We start from the raw sequence: 20,127 nt of genomic DNA, 5'->3' as shown, positions 1-20,127 counted from the left end.
TTGTCTAGTGGCAGTTTTTACTCAAAGGTAGCGCAGATGATTTAATATGCCTGCCGCAAAGAATGTGCATCATGCAAAGAACAGTATGTTTTGTGCATAGCACAGTGGGTTACTGTTTTTGTCACACTCTTGTGTGCAGTTCATTAGTTACAATCGTAATCTAGCACAGTGAGCTATAAACTGTCATAGAGCTGCTTCCAAACTGCATGGCACTAATTAGAACGTTTTTTCCCAGTGCTATAAAAGAGATGAATTACATGGGAAAGAGGGGCTATTGAGAGGCTAGACTTGTTTGGTTTTATTTCCTTTCTCCACCACATGTCTATGTAAAAAAGCTTTCTCGGATCTTATGGAAATAAAAACAGCCAATTGCTTTGGAAATGTAGAATCTGACCTGAGGATTCAACTTTCCTAAATAAAACCAAACATTGAAATTTTTCGATTTTTATGTAATTTTCAATATAAAATAATTATATCTTTAGTAATTTGAATATTTGCTTGATGTGTACTTTTATATTTCCTTAAGCATCAAAATGTTGAGAATCACTAATAGTTTTTTTTTTTTTTTAACTTTAGGAAACACATTGCTCTTCTCTGATCTCTATGGGCCATATACATTCTTGCACAGGGCTTTTCTAGTTTTGTTTAAGAAATTGTAGGGAAGATAGCTTAGCACTGACCTAAATAGGTACAGAATCTTGAAGTATGATTGTTTTGATTATATTAACTCTACTTTTGAAAGTGGAAATTGTCACTTTTCCCAATCAAAAGCCTACTCCACACCTAGGCCATTAAGGCCAATGGCTTTTGCAGTTTTTCAGCCCATTCACTTAAGATTGCAGCTAATATTGTATGTCTGTTGCCTTTTCCTGAGGAAAAACATGTGAGGAGGTAACCAGTGGTACAATTTTGCTATAAAGCCTGCCAGCTATAATTCTGGTATATATTTCAGTCTCAACACAATAGTGAAATGGGGCAATATGATCTTATCAGCTCCAGTGTTTTATTAGGTTTGTAAAATGCTATTATGTGAGCATTTTTTTGACGATTGAGATATCATTGCCCTTTAAAGTGCAGTGCATAGCTGAAAAATAGGGGTGTTACTATTGGTATTAAAAGTTAGCAAACTTTTTAGACTAAGTTGCATCCATTTCAATAGTCTTACCTGCTGGTGTTGGTTTAATAGTTTAAATTATTTCTATCAGGAGATTCCCCTATTTAATTCAGCTTGATCTGCCTCTCAAAGGGTAGGCATATTCCTACTATCAGGTAATGTTTTTATACCTGCCTCTTATCTCCCAGCCTTCTCCAGGGTCTAGGTGTTCCAAGGTCTGAAGTTGGTTGTAAAAACCTGTTGATTTTAAGTATCCAAGCTGCTCTGAGATGTCTCCATTTCTTAAATTAGCACATATCCTGTGGAAGTTCATAATTGTGTTTGTGCTGCTAATAAGGTGCCAATCTCATTACCGTGTTCAATTTTTAGCTGTTTATACTTCCTAACTTGGTGTGTGTTTTGTAGTAATGGATAATATCTTCATGAGTGACAATTTCTAATGTCCTCCCATATTTCTTTAGAAGGGGATTTGACTGATGTCTATATTAGTTGAACACATTCTTCTCAATCGGCTAGTTTGGATCGAAGGTGGTTCTCCTCAGATATCTTTAAACGCTTAGAATGTTTGACATATTCTTTGGTGAACCTTCTTAATGATGCTTTCATTGCACCCCAGACTAACTTTTACCTGACACTTGGTTGAAATCTATAAATTCACGTAGTTGTGCCTGTAGTTCATTAATATACTGCTGTTCTTACTCTAGATATTTCAGGAAGGGCCACATCTGGTTTGGAGCTAGCCCATTAAATAATTGTAGCTCCATCAAAATAAGGGAATGATCCAATACCCATCAAAGGGTTAAATAATCTGCATTGATTTGTTAATCTTTTACTAACTAGAAAATAATCCTGTAATGTTGGTGGACTGGGGAGTAGAAGGAATAAGCCCACTTGACTAACTATATATACATATCTCCTAAAAGAATAAATAAATCTATAATAAAAACATGGCACTCCATAAGAACATTCCCACTTCAATAGACGGCACTCAAAATCGCAGTATAATAAACAGATAAATGCTGTGAGAGTACATTCAGAAAGGCAAGAATAAAACAAGTTATTTATACACGGTTACTAAAAAAGCAATAGACTCCTCCCAATACAGAGCATTTTTCAGGAAGGCTTCCACAGAATGACATACAACATGATTAGGGAGCATGCGAAGATGAAGTGCAGGCCTCTATTGATTAAGAACCCTGTTTTTAAGGATGGGTAATAACTGTAATTTTCACCTAAATACTTTATAAAATATGCCAAAACATTAACATTGGCCAAGGTTTGTGGGAAGATTTGTCACAGGGCAGAGCAGAATAGACTTAGGTTCAAACTGAGAAACTGGAAAACGTGGGTAGGATCTTATGTCGCCCAAACTATATTTTGTCAGCAATGTTCTTTCCCTTGTGGGGTTAACATACAGGAGATATCGCTCAACACCTTTAACCGTTTGCACACAGATCAGTTCCCTTGAGTTGTATTTCATAACCTCTCTACCTTCCATGTTGAGTTCTTCCCTACTTAGGAGCAAATCTTTGAAATTACTTAAATTCCCCATAGAGAACATACAGTTTAAAAATGAATCTGGCCTTCCCATGGCTACTATTGTTACTATATAAAATTCAGCCACAGAACTCTTAACCAGTGGTCGCAAGACAGATCATCCATAATGCCTTCTTGGTTAAAGGAAGCCTCTAGGTTATCCCAAATGGAGGCCCAAAGAGAGTGGAGCAAGCCCCACCAACTCGCTCATGTAGGCCAGACCCAGTACTTTATGCATGAAATACTGAGAGCTGCTGGACCAAGTGCTAGCAGCCACCTGCAAAAACTATTTGCTTCCCTGTGGAGGCTGCTACAATCTCTAAAGCCCCATTTGTGAGAACAGTTATCAATTTTAATTGATATTTTTCCAATAAGAACATTATGGGTTTATTGCCAACTTTGATGGATCCATCAAATATGCCCCAACTGAACGGGCAACAAACTATTATTGGAATCAAAAATCACTCCCAAATGAGAGAATTCTCTAACCTTTGTGACGTTACTTTCCTTGATGGATATAGGTCTGACCTTACTGCGCTGTACCTGCACACTATATAATATGACTTGGCAATGTTGGTATCTTACTCTACATTGTCCAGAAAATATATGAAATTATCAACTAGGGCCCGTAGCCCATTGGGTGTGCGTAAGTCCCGAACCACATTGTTCGGCTACAATAATGCCTGCACTAGATCAGACTTTATCCTGGGTAGGTATTCAGTTTCCAATAAGAAAAGAGATTAGATCATTTATGTACTGGAGAAACTAAATCTGTGCCAAGACACCCCCTAGTTGGACACCTCCAATCAAAGGAAACAGAGGTGAACCTTCTCCATCTATATCAAACCTCACCTTTGCTGAGACCTCGCAGTGCACATAGGCAGTCCACCAGATCCTAAAACATAACAATCTGATGAAGAATAAGCCACAGTTTAGATCAGTTGATCCTTGTCAAATGCACTGCTCTGGTCCATAAAGGCTAGATAAGGTGAGACTTTCTTGGCAATTGTATATTTGGCAACTGTTAGGCTAAGGTTGATGCACTGTTACTGAGTCTCCAGGCTGTCCCTAAATCCATACTGAGCCCTGCTTGTGTCCCATTCTGCTTAACCCAGTCCTCCATCCTATGCAAAATCACTCTGTCTGCCACCTTATTCAAAGTCCAAGAGTGAAATAGACAGGATCCCTGCTGATACAGGCCGAAGTCCCTTTAAAAAAAAAAAAAAAAGGAACAGTAATGGCCTGCTGCCAGGAAGCTGGAATCTTACAAGATGCTGCAGCATTCAGTGTGTTAGTAATGACTGGGGCAGGTAGAGGGTGGCACAAGTCAAAATTGTCTTTGTACAGGTCCATGGGAGCCCCTTCTGGTCCAGGGATTTTGTTTGAGGGACTACAAGAGACGGCTTTAATGATCTGTTTGAGGTCAAACTTCATAGCTGTTGGAGGGGTAAGGCTCGTCAGAGGAAGGGCAATTGGTTGCCAGAATGTTTTGTAGCCCTTTTTTTTTTCTTCTTTACTAGAGCTAATGAGTCCATTTCAAGCTTCCTCCTTAAGGACTATCTTACGCTTTTTAATAGTGAGCTTATAAAAGTGTTGTGCTTTAGATATTGTTCTGAACTCTGGCCTAGAATTTAAGGCATCACTTAGCTTTTGATTAGCCACTCAGCATTCCTTGCCAAGCCAGCCTGGGCTATTGTTAGCAGTGTGTTTGATTGTGATTGTAAGAAGGGATTTAATGCAGTTATTTAGAATGTCAAAAGAGGTGATTACCTGTAGAGATGGTGATCTTCACTTAACAGATGATCTAAGATCAAACCCAGATTTGCTTTAACAACATTGGCTGAAACAGAATAATTATCTATCCCCTACCATTGAAGTCTAAAACCAGTATCCTTGGTGCACAAATTAGTGACTCACTGCACCCACTGGTGATAATTCCCCCAGCGGCTACACAGTTGACCAAATCTCTAGATAAAAAGTCAATGATAATTCCTTGCCACAGCCTATAAAATGGGATTTGTGGTTCTGGACTTCCCCAGTTTTGGCCAAATTGCAACCGTTCATTACCAACAGATGTTTTAAAAGTAATAGCTCGCTATGATCGGCCAGGCATCCAGACAGTTTCCACAGCAAAGGGGTCAGATAAAGTATGAGTCAAGCCTGGCATTAAAGTTCTCGCCTACAATCACTGAGAATCCACCTAATTTACATTCAGCTCTGTATTTCCGAGTCTCAATAACATGAAATCCTTGATTTGACAGAAATTAAATGCGCTTGATTGAACTGTCCACAATCTGGATCACCTTGATTGAACAATCCACAATCTGGATCACCACGTGGCTACATATTATAGGGAGGATCAAGAATAACTTAACACCTCTGTACCAAAGTCACCAGCCATCCCAGAGTCTCTCTCCTGTAGGACTACTTGCAGGAATAGTAAAACATTCATACCCATCCCAAGTAAGCTCCCCCATTAACCAAGTTTCATGCAACATCACACTGTCTTATTAACAAAGCTGAGCCACTTCAGATCTTCCTGTTTGGAGCTCAGTCCAGAAATATTACAGCATACTAAATCCATCTGAGGAGCAGAAATTGGACCCATATTATCAGGCTGCTCCTTTGAAACAGGCAAGTCGATATTTGCATCATCCCCACACTAGTCCACATTGCCACTTCCTAGTCAGTCCAGATCCTCCAGGCTGAATAAAGTGCTAGATCTTAAGTGGGTAGAGTTGGAGTCAAGCCACAATGTAAGGGCTGCGTTCAGGTGGGATATTCAGGCGAGTGGTGTTTACAGCTGTGGTGCATAATCTGTGTGACCTGGTTCTCTTGATTCCATGTTCTCATTCCTCTGTCAGTAATCGCTGTTGTCAGTGGACCAAATAGACCAGGGGCTCCTGCCACATAAACACAATTGAGGATTCTCTTTGGCACCCACAGGTCAGGGGGGCTGTCACCTACTGTGACCTTCTTTTCAAAGGTAATAGCTACACTTTGTAGGACTGACTCCAGTGTCTAGTTACGCGTTGGATTGTTAATGCAGGAAGTTTAAGACGACAAATTCTAGTCTCTCTTTTTTTAAACTAAGGGAACAATACTAGTTTGAATTAACAGCAGACTGCGCACAGAGTCCCCGGGTTTATCCGAGCAAATGCAAGAAACAGGCCTAGATAAATTGCTGTTGCCAGCGACTCTTCCAGCTACCTTAGTTTTGCCTTATTATCGATAGTCCCAGCCTTAATGCATCCAGTATCCTTAACCTTACGTTTCCTTTTTGCAGGTGGCCTTCCTTCACATGAGAGCTTAGGATCCTGGCCAGGCTTATGTGAATCTTAGCTAGCTTCAGTACTGCCTTTATTCTTCTGCCCAATAGGTAAAGCAGGCACTTTAGTTAAGCCACTGGCGGGAGAAACGCCTTGTTCCAAGGAAATTAGTCTGACATGTCAATTTATTTGGCAATGACTAATGCAGCTCTTGCTAAAAAGGAGTCAAGTGGGGTGTCTGCATGCGAAGATGAGGTGCATTTGTCTTATCTCCCTGAAACATTTTCTGTCACCCCCTCCCCCCCCCCTTTATCCTCATAAAGTTAAGAGCAATGAAGTTTGTTAGCAAAAAAGACAGAAGGAGGGGTGCTGGAAATGGGGTCTCTAGTTAGCTGTCAGTTTACACCCTGTCCAATTAGGAACCCTCACTCTAGTCTGGGTAAGGGAAATACACAGTTCAGATAACTTCTGCTCATCCCCTTGGAAGCTTGTCTCAAGCCATCAGGCTTATCCCAGAGGCAATGTGTAAACTATTTGCAGTAACCGTGACACCACCACAAAAGGGCGCCACACCAGTTTAGAAACAACCAATTTTTATCAAAATCGTATAAGACCAAAATGACAAAAATCCAACATACACAGGAAAAGAGTACTTTCTAAAGTTAGTCTTAATCTATAAGAATTAATGGATGTGTTCTTAGCAAAAAGTACCTGGTATGCATCAAAAATAAAGCTGCAGGGCCGAGGATGCATCAGAAAAGCAAGCGATGAGTTGAATCCTTATTCGCAAGTGAGGCCGTGTGCTGAGTATTTTTCCCCACTGGGTAAGCAATGCGTTGATTCTTTCCTCTTAGGGAGGGACTGAGTCTATTTTAGGACAGGCAGCCTCTGGTCCGTGCGGTGATGTTGGAGTTTTGACACCCAGGGTAGATGTGTGGGAACTCCAGATGCACTGTAATAATGAAGTTGTGCTGAACTGGTGATGTACATATCTGCAGCTGGAGGCAGGTGCTGCATCAATTCTTTTTTTTTTTTTTTTTTTTTTTTTTTTTTTTTAACCACTGCGAGTCTGGTGCTGCATAGATTTTTCTGCCACTCTGCTCCAGTGTGTGGATATTCACTCTGGTTTCACCAGTGTCTCCTTCCATGGGCACAGGGACTGGATGTGGCACCACTTGGCAAGTCAGGGAGTCACAGCAATAGAGCCCAGGTGCTGGCCCGTGAAGTCTTTGATATCCCTGAGACTTAACAGGCGGCAACCTCAGTACAAGCCCTTGGAGAAACTTCACAGGCAGGATACACAGCAAAGTCCAGTCTTTGTCCTCTCTAAGGCAGAAGCAGCAACTGTAGACCACCCAGCAAAGCACACACAGCAAAGGGGCAGCGCTCATTCTCACAGCTCCTCGTCTCTTCTCCTTGGCAGAGGTTCCTCTTGATCCAGAAGTGTTCTAAAATTGTGGGGTCAACAGTCCAATACTTATACTCATCTCCGCCTTTTTAGGTGGGCAAAACCTCAAAGGGAAGTCTTTGTAGTGCACACGACCCTACCTCTTCCTTGCCCTGCCCCAGCCACATTCTTGAGGGTTTGAGACTGTGCCTGTGAGGTCACAGCCCTCTTCAAGTGCAGGTGTCAGCTCCTCTCTCCCACTCTAGCCCAAGAAGACCCATCAGGATATGCAGAGCACACCTCAACTCCCTTTGCGTTAATGTCTAGAGTGAGTTCACAAGCAGCCCGACCGTCAGTCTGACCCAGACGTGGATTCCGCAGCCAAGCAGAGGCACAGAATGGTTAAGCAAGAAAATGCATTTTCAAACAGACAATCTAAAAAACAACTTTACCAAAAGATGTATTTTTAAATTGTGAGTTTAGAGACCCAAAACATCATATCTCTATCTGCTCCCAAGAGGGAAACTATACTTTAAAAGGTATTTAAAGGCACTCCTCATGTTAACCTATGGGAGAGATCGGCCTTGCAATAGAGAACTTAATTTGGCAGTATTTCACTATCAGTACATGTAAAACACACAGTACATACCCTGCCTTTTAAATACACTGTACCCTGCCTATGGGGCTACCTCGGGCCTACCTTAGGGGGGTGCCTTACCAGTACTGAAAGGGGAAGTTTGGGTCTGGCAAGTGGGTGCTCTTGCCAGGTCGACATGGCAGTTTAAAGTTGTACACAGACACGGCAGTGGCAGGTCTAAGATATGTTTACAGGGCGACTCATGTGGGTGGCACAATCAGTGCTACAGTCCCACTAGTAGCATTTGATTTACAGGCCTTGGACACATGTGGTGCTCTATACTAGGGACTTACTAATACATCAGAAATGCCAATCATGGGTAACCAATTATGTTCACAATTTACTTAGGGAGCACTTGCACTTTAGCACTGGCCAGCAGTGGTAAAGTGCTCAGAGTACCAAAAACTAGCAAAAAACTAAATCCAGCACACAGTCAGAAATACAGGAAGCAGAGGCAAAACCGGGGAAACCATGCCAAGGATGCCAGGTCAAACAAGGGGGCCCAAAGTGAAAGGAGGAGTGAAGTGTGCTCTACTTTTCAAGTGCCAACCTGTCATATTCTGCAAATGTGGTTTCCTTCCCTGCTGCCAGGGAAGCTGGTTATGTCCTGTGCTTTGGAAGTTGTTCCTGATTTTTAAACGCCTGTCTGTTGCATCCTGCCAATGCAGCTTCCTCCCTCTACCAGGGGAGGAGATTATGGTAGCCTGATGACCCACACTTGTTAGGGTTCTGCCACCTCTATGAATCTATTAGATCATATTTAGCCCTTAGTAGCAAAATAGCTTTCTTCATCTTGGCTATTCATAGACATGTGTTAATATGTATAGTGTTCGGTACTGGGGATTGTATGCAATTAAAATCCCCATGTATTATAAAGTCTGCTACCTTGTTGGGCAAAGCTGTGGGTATTTCATTAAAAGGGGAGGGATTATGTTGTTTGGCTCCACACATTGACCTTACATTAGAGACTGTCTCCAGTATTTAAGGTGACTAAAAGGCATCTTTGGGCCTGATCGTTTATTTGCCACAATGTCTGCAGCTGCATTTTAAATGAAAAATGGGTGCCTTAACAGAGCTATCTTAAGGAAGTTGAGCTGCAGCCTGTCTGTATACTTTCATTCTTTCTTGATATTTGGATTTCCTAAGAACAAGCTAAATCCGGTTTTAACTGGTTTAGCCACTGGCAAACCCTTTCCTGCTTACTTTTGGATTTAAGCCATTTGGCCTTAAACATAACATAACCCTGATATAATTGACCATTCAAATAATTCTTAATAAAGTAATTAATATCGGTAACCTAGATGGCTACTCTTGTGTTATCCATATGAGAGATTTTACTGTGAGTGTACTTCTACTGTTCTGCAACAGATTATCCCTAAACTGACCATAATCTTTCATTACTTTCCCTGACATTGTTCCTTTCCTCCCACGAGCCTAGCCAGTCGTCTGACAGGCCCTTCCTCCACTTGTCTTTGCCAATGCAAAAGTGTGCATCCTCTTAAAAAAAAAAAAAAAAAAAAAAAAAAAAAAAAAATGGCCCACCAGCACTCTATGAACAAAGTCCCTAATCTCTGAGCAGCATACTGCAGATCCTTAAACTGTACATGCTGTAATAAAGTGCATGAGCATCTGATAAATTGTACAAATGTTGAAAGGCGCCCACCAATTAATTTTTAAATCCGAACCTGTAAGAGATACGGAAAAGGCCAGTTCTTTAAATTCAGGAATCAAAGTTCTGAATTCTTTCTGCCTTCCTTGCAGCTTCCCATGCTAGTCCAGGAAGGATAACAAACAGAAAATCCTTTCTCGGAAGTTAAGTGCCTTAGTAACTGTGCAATAGATAGTTTGGTCTCTTGTATACATTAGTCTTGAACATGCAGTCATTGTTTAGGATTTAGCACTATTGTTGGTGTCTGTTTGAACTCTAAGGACTCTAGCGAATTAAGTAGTTTTGAACAGTAACTTTGTGTTTTTTTTGGTCATCCCCCATTGTGTTCAAGAGCATTTGTATCAGCCAAATGATCATATCTGCTTAACCTGCTCCAGCCCCCCCACCAGTACTCCTATGATCCATATGTTAAAAAATATGGACAGATTATCAGGATCCTCTAACTTGGATACAATTTCATTTGCTGGTTGATTCAGCTAGTATCTTACTTGGCCTGGGCTCAAAACAAGAAATGTGCATCCATCTCCTGTTGGCCAACCATAAAAGTAATCAGATTTACATCCAATGCCTCTACCTCTTCAACTTTAGGTGCTTGGTCCACTTTTTTTTGTCTGTTATAACTGCCTTTACTTCAAGATGCATTTGAACACTTGCTCGGTTGAGTAGCTGGATGGTTAGGAAGCATGCAAGCTATCTGATTCAGCATAGTTTTTGAAATCAATACTGGCCTATCCATAGTTTTGAGCATATAGTGAGTGTGCTAGTCCTCTCCCTGACCAATGACCCGCTCACCGCCAAAACCAACCTCCACGAGGGACTTAAATCCATCGCCAACTGGATGAACATCAGCCGCCTGAAGCTCAACTCCGACAAGACGGAAGTCCTCATCCTCGGGCGCACTCCCTCGGCTTGGAACGACTCTTGGTGGCCCTCCGCCCTTGGTCCCCCGCCCACCCCTGCCAACCACGCAAGAAACCTCGGCTTCATCCTGGACTCCGCCCTCACCATGTCCAAACAGGTCAGCGCCGTCTCCTCCACCTGCTTCAACACCCTTCGTATGCTCCGCAGAATCTTCAAGTGGATTCCAACAGAAACCAGAAAGACGGTGACCCAGGCCCTCGTCAGCAGCAGACTTGACTACGGCAACGCACTCTACACAGGCATCCCTACCAAAGACATCAAACGACTCCAACGGATCCAAAATTCCTCCGCCCGACTGATCCTCGACATACCCCGCCGATGCCACATCTCCCCACACCTGAGGGAACTCCACTGGCTCCCAGTAGACAAGAGGATCACTTTTAAACTCCTTACCCACGCTCACAAGGCGCTTCACAACACCGGACCCTCCTACCTCAACACCAGACTCAACTTCTACACCCCAACACGCCAACTCCGATCCGCCAACCTCGCCCTAGCCATCGTACCCCGAATCCAGCGCAAGACCTCCGGCGGCAGATCCTTCTCTTTCCTCGCCGCCAAAACCTGGAACTCTCTCCCCACTCCGCTACGCCAGACCCAGGACCTCCTCACATTCAGAAGGCTCCTCAAGACCTGGCTCTTCGACCGCTAAACAGCCTCTCCACCCCCCCCCCCCCCACCTCAGCGCCTCGAAACCCTAACGGGTACATAGCGCGCTTTATAAATACTATGATTGATTGATTGATTGATTGATCTCCTGTGACTGATTTTCGTAAATCAGTGGCAATGACTTCGGTTGAAATGGTCCTACTCAGGTGACTCATCAGCAGTTTACTGCCCTATAGGGCCTGCATAGCCTAAATGGTTTGGGAGCTGTGGGGTAGGTTACATCAAGGCTAGTGATTGACTTAGAGGTTGCAGAGATTTGGTTCTCACTATGGGGTTACAGATTTCTCCTGTATGACTTGGAGGTCTAAAGTGGGGGATTAAGTGATCTGTAGGCAATTGGACAGCTATCTCTGTGAGGTTTCTTTCCGGATAAGCCTTAGTCAAAATTAATGACCCAGTCCTTTCATCTAAATTTGTGTATCAGGGACAGGCTCCATCGCTTCTAATCTTCTCTTGAGGGGAAGGGTGTGTGTGGTTAGCTTAACCATACCAGTCGTAGTCAGAGCGGCATGCCGGCATCTAGAGTATCTGTGTTCTAGGTAGACTAGGACAGAGTCCACCTGAAATAGTTTTAATTTCTGTGTTCCCTCTCACTCACTTGACCCTGTTGGCCCTTCTCCAGTATTGAATTAAAGCAATTAATTCCACTTGCACTTGGCTGAATTAACCCTTCTCTTTTAAGTTCGTTTTTTTTTTTTTTGCCATCTCCAAGATTCAGTATTGACACTGATAGGTTGACTGGCTCTCAAAACATAGCCTGGCACAGCGTAGAATAAAACAAGTCACTGAATCTAGAGCAAACAGTAAGAGGCATTGGAAGAAGCACCATGTTGAGCTGGTTGAAGGTACTAATGTGAATTTGTAGCTTGAAATATCTCCAATGATAAAGGCTCATCCCTGGCTGGGCTGGATCACAAGCACTCTAGGAAGTTAAACAAATTTAAGAATATACTCCTTTGGCAGTTAGATTGTAAAGTAAGCTGTTATTGATTTGGTTCACATCTGATGTTTATCTGTTATGTGTGCGCCTAACTGAATGTATGGCTCCACCAAAAATAAGCTCCAGGATAAGCTCTGCCTGCAAACATCAGCCTCCTGCCAACACCTCCGTTCTAGCTGCTGTTGAAACCCAATACTGTCAAAGTTACAAATGTTTCCACACTGCACCAAACAAAAACACATTAGCAGCTAGACTGCTTACCTGAAAGCTGTAAACAAGTTAAGTGGAGGTTACATATTATCTGACGGCAAGGGGGTGTACACATCTTAGTAACACAAAGGTTCATCATTCACAGAATACACCACATTGTTTATACTGTCTGTTTCAGTGGCACTCGTTTGTTTAGATATTGTTTTTTCAAAAAGAAAAAGTTATCTTACAGAGGACCTGTATTTCGAGTTTTATCCAGCCTGGGTTACTAGTTAGGGGTGAATCCTCAATTAGCCGTGGGAAGGTAAAATTCCAACCCATGCTGATGTACGCGCCTCTGCTCCAGCCTCTCTCTGGATGTCAAATCACCCACAAGTGCCCTCGCTAGGGGTCAGCCGGGTATTACACAGTCCCAAATGTTTGCAACAGAGCATCTTCACATTGGCGCTCTGCTCCTCACACAGCCTTGTCTTGGAGCACACTCATAATGGGGTGTGGTGAGGGGGGAGGAGCTGCAGCACCAGAGTCTCTTCTGCTGTTCAATGAAGCCCTCACCGAAGTCCTTTTGGTTACTTGATCCAGACTCAACACAGGGGCTCCTATGAACAGGACAATCGCACGCCGCCATTGGCCTGCCCTGAATGACCCTAAATTCCTTCCCTAACACCCCACGCCTGAGAGCCTTGTCATCCAGACATTCTCATCAGCTGGCGCATTCCCTTCCGCACTGCCGGATTGGGAATCAGAAAGGCTGGAACAATTTGGAAACAAGAGGTGTTCTTTCTCCATTCTCACACTGCAGTCAAACACCGCATGACGTTTGGGCCATTGTACCCCCTCTCCGTGGGATACTGTCGCTCAATTTCTCCTACGGATGCCGGAGGAGGCCCGTGCTATCGTCTCCCATGCTGTCACTAATGGGAGAAATGCAACAAAGTTCACATTCGAATGTGGGCTGGGCACTACCTTCTCTCTAGGTAGATCGGTTGCGACAATGGTGGCCTTGAGGTGCCACGCCCCTTGTTGCGTACATCTGTTTTTTCGGGGGACTCTTCTAGACATGCCCTTCGATGGCTCCTGTCTCTCTGGAGACAAGCCAGACTCTGCTTTGGAGAGGTTCAAGGACTCCCTGGCTCCGCTCTGTCCCTATGCTTTTCCACTGCCCCTCGCCCCCCAACAGTCTGCCTTTCGCAGCCATGAAAGGGGCTCCCTGTCGAGTCCTGTCCCAGTCACCGTGCCACCCATGCTGTTCAGCTGCTGCGTGGACATGGGACAGGGAACCAGAGTGCTGCCCAGTCCACCCCTGCAGCAGCCTTCAAATCCTCCTAGTCCATCCCCTCACTCCGGTCCAGTTGGAGGCAGGATTAACCATCACCTACTCCACTGGGAATCCATCAATACGGACAGGTGGGATTTGCAGGTCGTTTGAAGGGGTTCCTTCCTCCCCTTCGAATCTGCCCCTCCATCAGTCAGCCATATTCCGGAGGATCATTTGGCAATTCTCTGCCAGGAAGTTGCGGCTCTCTAGGCCAAAGGAGCAATAGAGCAGGTCCCTGCACCAGAGGTAGGTCATGGTTGTTATTCACGCTACTTTCTGGTGCCCAACAAAGAAAACAGCATACATCGTATAGTAGACCTTCAGGCTCTCAATCTCTTCCTCAAGAAGGAGAAATACAAAATGCTCACCCTGGCTCAGGTCCTGTCTGCCTTGGACCCAGGAGACTGGATGGTAGCGTTGGACTTGCAGGATGCTTATTTCCATATTCCCATCCTGACTGCCCACAGACGTTACCTATGATTCGTGCTAGTCACACACTTTCAATTTACCTTGCTCCCCTTCGGTCTTAGCAGTGCCCCTCGGGTGTTTGCGAAAGTGATGGGTGGTTGCAGCTCATCTGCGGAGGATGGGGGCTTCAGTTTCACCCCCCCCACCTCGATGACTGGTTGTTGAAGGTGGACACAGCCCAGAAAGTCGTCTCCCACCTTCAGACTACAGTGAACCTCCTGTACATGCTGGGATTTACTATAAATATGCCGAAGTCACACCTGACTCCCTCTCAGATGCTCCCTTTCATCTGAGCTGTTCTGGACACAGTGCTGTTTCGGGCCTATCCTCCGGAAAAGTGAGTCCAAGATATTCAGGCTATGATTCCGATCTTTCAGCATCTGTCTTGGGTTTTAGTGAAACTGACTGAGGCTGCTGGGCCTCATGGCCTCATGGCCTCCTGCATCCTGCCAATGACACATGCCAGATGACAAATGCGGGCTCTACAGTGGGACTTGAAGGTTCCAGTTGCCGCAGCATCAGGGAAGTCTCTCCGACATGGTCCAGATCTCAGAGGGGACTGCGAAAGACCTGTAGAGGTGGCTTTCAAATCTGCATTGGGTCAACGGTAGATCCCTCTCCATTCCTTAGCCAGATCTATCCAAAGTGACGGATGTGTCACTTCTGGGGTGGCCACATGAGAGAGTTGGAGATCAGAGGCCACTGGTCTCCAGCGAAGTCTGGGCTCCACATCAATCTTCTGGAGCTCTGGGCCGTGAGGCTTGCGTTGAAGGCATTTCTTTCCTCTCTCAAAAGGAAAGTAGTGCAAGTGTTCCTGAACATCACTACCACCATATGGTACTGCAACAAATGGGGCGGAGTTGGGGTCCTTGACCCTTTGTCAGAAGACACTGCCTCTGGACATGGCTGGCACATCAACACAATACCCTGGTGGTTCAGCATCAGGCAGGTTCTCTGAACGCCAGAGCAGACTAACTCAGCCGTCGATGCCTAGCCGATCACAAATGGTGTCTCCATCCGGAGGTGGCGCAAGGTCTTTCAGCAGTGGGGAGAGCCTTGGTTAGATCTGTTCATCTCTGCAGAGAACGAGCGATGTCAGCTTTTTTGCTTGGAGTTTCCAAGCCAGCAGTAGCTCTAGGATGCTTTTTGTCTCAAGTGGTACTCTGGCCTCCTTTACGCTTTTCCACCGATACCACTTCTGCCCAGAGTTCTCAAAGATCAGGAACGACCGGACCCCAAGTTATCTTGGTGGCTCTGGACTGGGCACGGAGAGTATGGTATCCAGAGCTACTGTCCCTCCACTCAGGCTGCCTCTTTGGGAAGATCTTCTGTGGCAGCAGCAGGGGGACAGTTCTCCATCTGAACCTGTCCAATCTGCCTTCATGTATGCTGATTGAGTGGTGGCAGTTGATGGCTTTTGACCCCCCCCCCCCCAAAGTCTGTCACGTTGTCTTGGCAGCCAGGTGTCCATCCACCAAAACGGTGTAAGCGTGTTGATGGCATATATTTGTGCATGATGTTCCAACACATCTGTTGACCCCCCTCTCTGCTCCTCTTTCGGAGGCTCTTTTGTTCATTCTTTCCTTAGCCCAGCAGGGTTTTGCTTTGGGCACCATTATCGGTTATTTATCAGCTATTTTGCCCTTTCTTACGCTGCCTGATCAGCTTCAACTCTTTAATTCTCCTATTGTCTGTAGATTCCTTTAGGGTCTCACCCATTTGCTTCCTCCCACTCCATTTATGCCTCAGTGGGACCTCAATCTTGTGCTTACTTTCTCAATGTGTACTCCCTTTGAGCTGATGCACAATTGTCCCTTGCGGCTCCTTAATTTCAGGACAGTTTTTCTTGTTACCATCACTTCTGCTTGCAGAGTTCGTGAGCTTCAGGCTCTTTCTTGAAAGCCCCCATACTTGTCTGTGCGCCCTGACAAAGGGGTCTTACGCACAAAGGCTTCCTTCCTTCCAAAGGCTGTTACACCTTTTCAAGTAGGCCAGTCATCACCTTGCCTACTTTTGTATGCACCTCCACATCCTTCTCATGAGGAGGAGAGACTCCACCGTCTGGACCCAAAAAGAGCGTTGGTGTTCTATCTCAGTCGTGTTAAAGATTTCCGGGTGGACAATGAACTTTGTTGGATATGTGGTTGCGAAGAAAGGGAAGGCGGTGCAAAAACGTACCATCTCTCGATGGGTACTTTTTTGCAACAAGATATGCTACGCTTTGGCCACGAAGCAACCCCCTGAGGGCTTGCACGCTCATTCCACCAGAACGACTGCTGCTTCCACTGCGTTAACACAAGTTCCTGTCCTGGATATCTGCCAGGCAGCTACGTGGGCATCCTTGCACACATTTACTAAACATTACTGCCTGGACAGTAGGGTCCATCAGGATGGCTACTTTGGTTGTTTGGTCCTGCAGGACTTTCTAGTATGATCTTGATTTGTAGCCCATCTCGGAGGATGGCATTGTTTGAGTATCTATTCTAAGGTAAGGAGTCTGCAAGTAGAAGCCTCTATCAGATGTACAAGTTACTTACCTTCGATAAAGACATATCTGGTAGAGACATATTCTAGTTACAGATTCCTTACCGACCCACCCATCCTCCCCGCTTCTGAACTGATTTCTAGGGACAGGGCGCCCCCATTCAGGGCCTTAAATGTGGTGCACCACTATCAGTGCGCCTTGGTGTGGAAAGTATTGAATATAAACTGCCACTGCGCTGAGGCAGCGTCTATGTACTACTCCTGATGTGATCATGCAACTACGACGTCAACTACCGACACGCAAGGGTATTGCTCTAAGAAAAAAGTCTCTGGATCCCATCTAACGTCTGGGGAAAATTCTAAGGTAAGGAATCTGCAACTAGAGTATCTCTACCAGATATATTGTTACCGAAGGTAAGTAACTTGTACTTCAGGACAAGGGGTTCGAGTCCGTGAGCCCTGAACTGGTAGCTGTAACATTTTCTTCTAGAATGCAGCTAGCCAATTGGATTGCTCCTTACAGGGGTACCAAAATGGCCAATAGGATGAAAAGCTCCCTCAGCCAATCAGGGGACCCTATTTTTTTAATTTTAGTTTTTTTTAATTTTTAATTTGGTTGTCAGTTCCATGGGACTATTTATCCATATGCATCTAACTTTTTCAACCACTTCATGCCCACCCGAGCACCTCCTTTAAATGCAACTTATCCAAAGGATGAAAAGATTTACACCAAAGCGCAAAAAGCATGCTTTCTGAGCAAAGTTGTTACTTTTTGCCAAACTTGGTGCAATTCCCTTCTGTCATTTGTTTTTTCATAGTTGAAAGTTTCCTTTGGGAATTAACATGGGAAATCAATGTTTTGGGACCCCTCTTTATCTTGATCCCTGCTTGATGGGTTGGTGTATTCCTTTCCAGGAATTAGCTGAGGTGGATGACCTATTTTGTGCAGGTTCGTCAAAAAGCGCCAAAGTTATAAGCAAAAGATGCTCTTCCTATGTAAGCTCTGACCTATCTGTAACTACACAGTGGTAACTTCCATAGTGTAATGTGTATGGATAGACTACTTGTGTCCCAGTAAAACCCAGTGCACACTTTCCTAGACTGAATGATTGAAATCTTATTTTTCCATGGCAAAGGTTAATGTGTTTCGACTAGAGGCCTCGATTACAATAGAAAACATTCAATTATATGACCTTTATACTTTGTAGGCCGCGTGTAAATTCATAATAACTGCAATAGGCAGGCAGTTTTTACTTCACAGTAAATTAAACTTCGAATTAAAATCAATGAAACGTAATGCCAACCTTTCTTTTGGTTGCATCATTGTTTTGATCAAAGATGTTCTGGATCCAAGTGGGGACAACCATGCTGCCTGCATAGCATTCTGTTTACATGCTTTGCAATTTGTACATCTTATAGCTTACTTCCTGATATGTCCGTGTTTCGTTTGCATTTCTCAAAAAAGGTCGTCCCGCTAGTTTATCTATTAAAGAGGGTGCCTTTCTAAAGGTGATTAGTGGTTTTATTCCTGTCATCTGTCCTGTTACTGCATCAGAGTGTAGAAAAATTACTATTGTTTTTTTTTCCCTACTGTCAACTGACCTGCTTGATTATTAAATGCAGTAACCTTCTTACTTTTTATGGTTTTATCATTTTGGAACCAGATAATACCTCTCTACTCATAGTTCATTTGACTTTCAGATTGCATGTGAGGAGATTCATGCTTCCAAAATCCATGTAGCATACATTTTGTTTTCCCATTCAAGAAAAGATCTTTAGTACTGCAGTTACAGCAGACACTCGAGCTCACCATACTGGACACTCCATGTGAAGGGAGGTTGCTCCTTGCATGTAGTGGAATGTTACCTGCTGCATTCTCTAAGGCACTGTATACCACTTGCGTTATTTTCAGTCATGCCATCACTTACTTGACAAGTAAACTAAGTGCTGATCCTTCTCATTCTGAACTTGTACACATTCTACTGCTAAATACTTTACCCCATCAATCTCTGAGAGGTCACCTATGTATCGAAACCAAAGAGTGTTGTAGTATCTGTGATACATTATTCTCCAGAGTACCTGCTCCTTTCACGAGTCCATAAGTAAATTTGCACAGCTTGGATCAAAGCAAGCAATAATTGCTTCCTCTCTATCTATATTTTTATAGTAACAGTTCTTCATTGAACATAAAATATTAATCTCAAGATAGAGGTGGGTCATTTCAAAAACACCCCCTGAGTGTTGTCAATTTCTCAGTGGTCTAGTATCTCAAGGTGCAAAGTGAGAGGGTGCAGCTGCTATTGCTTTGGGAGTGAGCGACAGGGCTCTTAAGGCATTGCACCTTGTAGCTGGAGAGCGCAGTCCACTTCTGTATAATTAGATGCAGCTTCTCAAAGAGAGCATTCTGGGACCAGCTTTTGTTTTGAGTTAACAAAACAGCAGGAAGACTTTCAAGCAACTGCCTGTAAAGTTTGCAAGGGTAGAGATCATTTCAGTGGCAGCCCAATATGATAAAGCTGGAGAATATCCGGTTCCTCTGATGAAACTAGCTTAGGAGCTTAGTCTGATGAATAGCCACGTTCCAGAAAGCTGCAGTGACCTTGGTACTTTTGATGCTTACCTCATCACTGATGAAAATAGCTTATGGATTTAGATATATTCAAACTGCCATCCAAGCAGATTCTCTCAGGCAAATGACAGTTATGCTGGAAACTAAAATCAGCGAAAAGTATTTCAGGAGAATAAAAGAAGAAAAAAGCTTGTGTGCATGCTGTCAGAGCCTGGGGCAGGATCTGTTGTCGCTAGTTTAAAAACAAGCGCAGAGAAGAAGGAAGAAGAATATTTCATTCATGGACAGAAAATGTGGATCACCAGTGGTGGCAAATCTAACTGGTATTTTCTTTTGGCTCACACCAATCCTGATATCAAAGCATCTGCTGGAAAAGCTTTTACTGGGTTTATAGTGGGGGCAGATACTCTAGGAATTCAGAGTGGAAGAAAGGAGCTGAATATGGAGCTACGATGCTCGGCTCTACTCGAGGGATTACCTTTCAAGATGGGAGGATGCCCGCAGGTAATGTCTTAATTGCCAAGGGAACTGGCTTGAAATTTTGCTCTGGGAGCCTTTGATAAAACCAGGCCTCCAGTTGCAGCTGGGCTGTTGGATTGGCGCAGAGGGCATCGGATGAAGCTACAAAATATGCCCTAGAAAGGAAGAAAATCATTACGGAAATCGATAATTTCAATCGCTAGTGAAAGACGAGGGAGCCTTCTCTGGTAGAGCTCATGCCTGGAAGATACTGTACACCTGTACCACACCAGCACCCCAGAAATATTCGTTTTTTCAAGATCCTCTAAAGAGCGATTTCTGAAACACCTTCTGGGTATGCTGCTCTGCTTCTTCCCCACTGGCAGAGAGTAGCTACAATGAAAGTCTGCAGCCTGTGGCACAGATACAGAAGACTGGTTGCATTTGTTATGCACCTGCATAGAACTGTTGAAGGAA

At 44.1% G+C, this 20,127-nt stretch overlaps 1 pseudogene; it reads left to right on the top strand.

The window, feature by feature from the left end:
- The window catches only part of LOC138293794 (medium-chain specific acyl-CoA dehydrogenase, mitochondrial pseudogene), a 47,653-nt pseudogene extending 27,779 nt beyond the window's left edge, over positions 1–19,874 (top strand).
- The last annotated feature ends 253 nt before the right edge of the window (positions 19,875–20,127 follow it).

Source organism: Pleurodeles waltl, chromosome 4_2 (genome assembly GCF_031143425.1).
Source record: "Pleurodeles waltl isolate 20211129_DDA chromosome 4_2, aPleWal1.hap1.20221129, whole genome shotgun sequence".
Lineage (NCBI taxonomy): Eukaryota > Metazoa > Chordata > Amphibia > Caudata > Salamandridae > Pleurodeles > Pleurodeles waltl.
The sequence above is the reverse complement of the archived record's forward strand: the minus strand, read 5'-3'. Positions and strand labels throughout refer to the sequence as shown.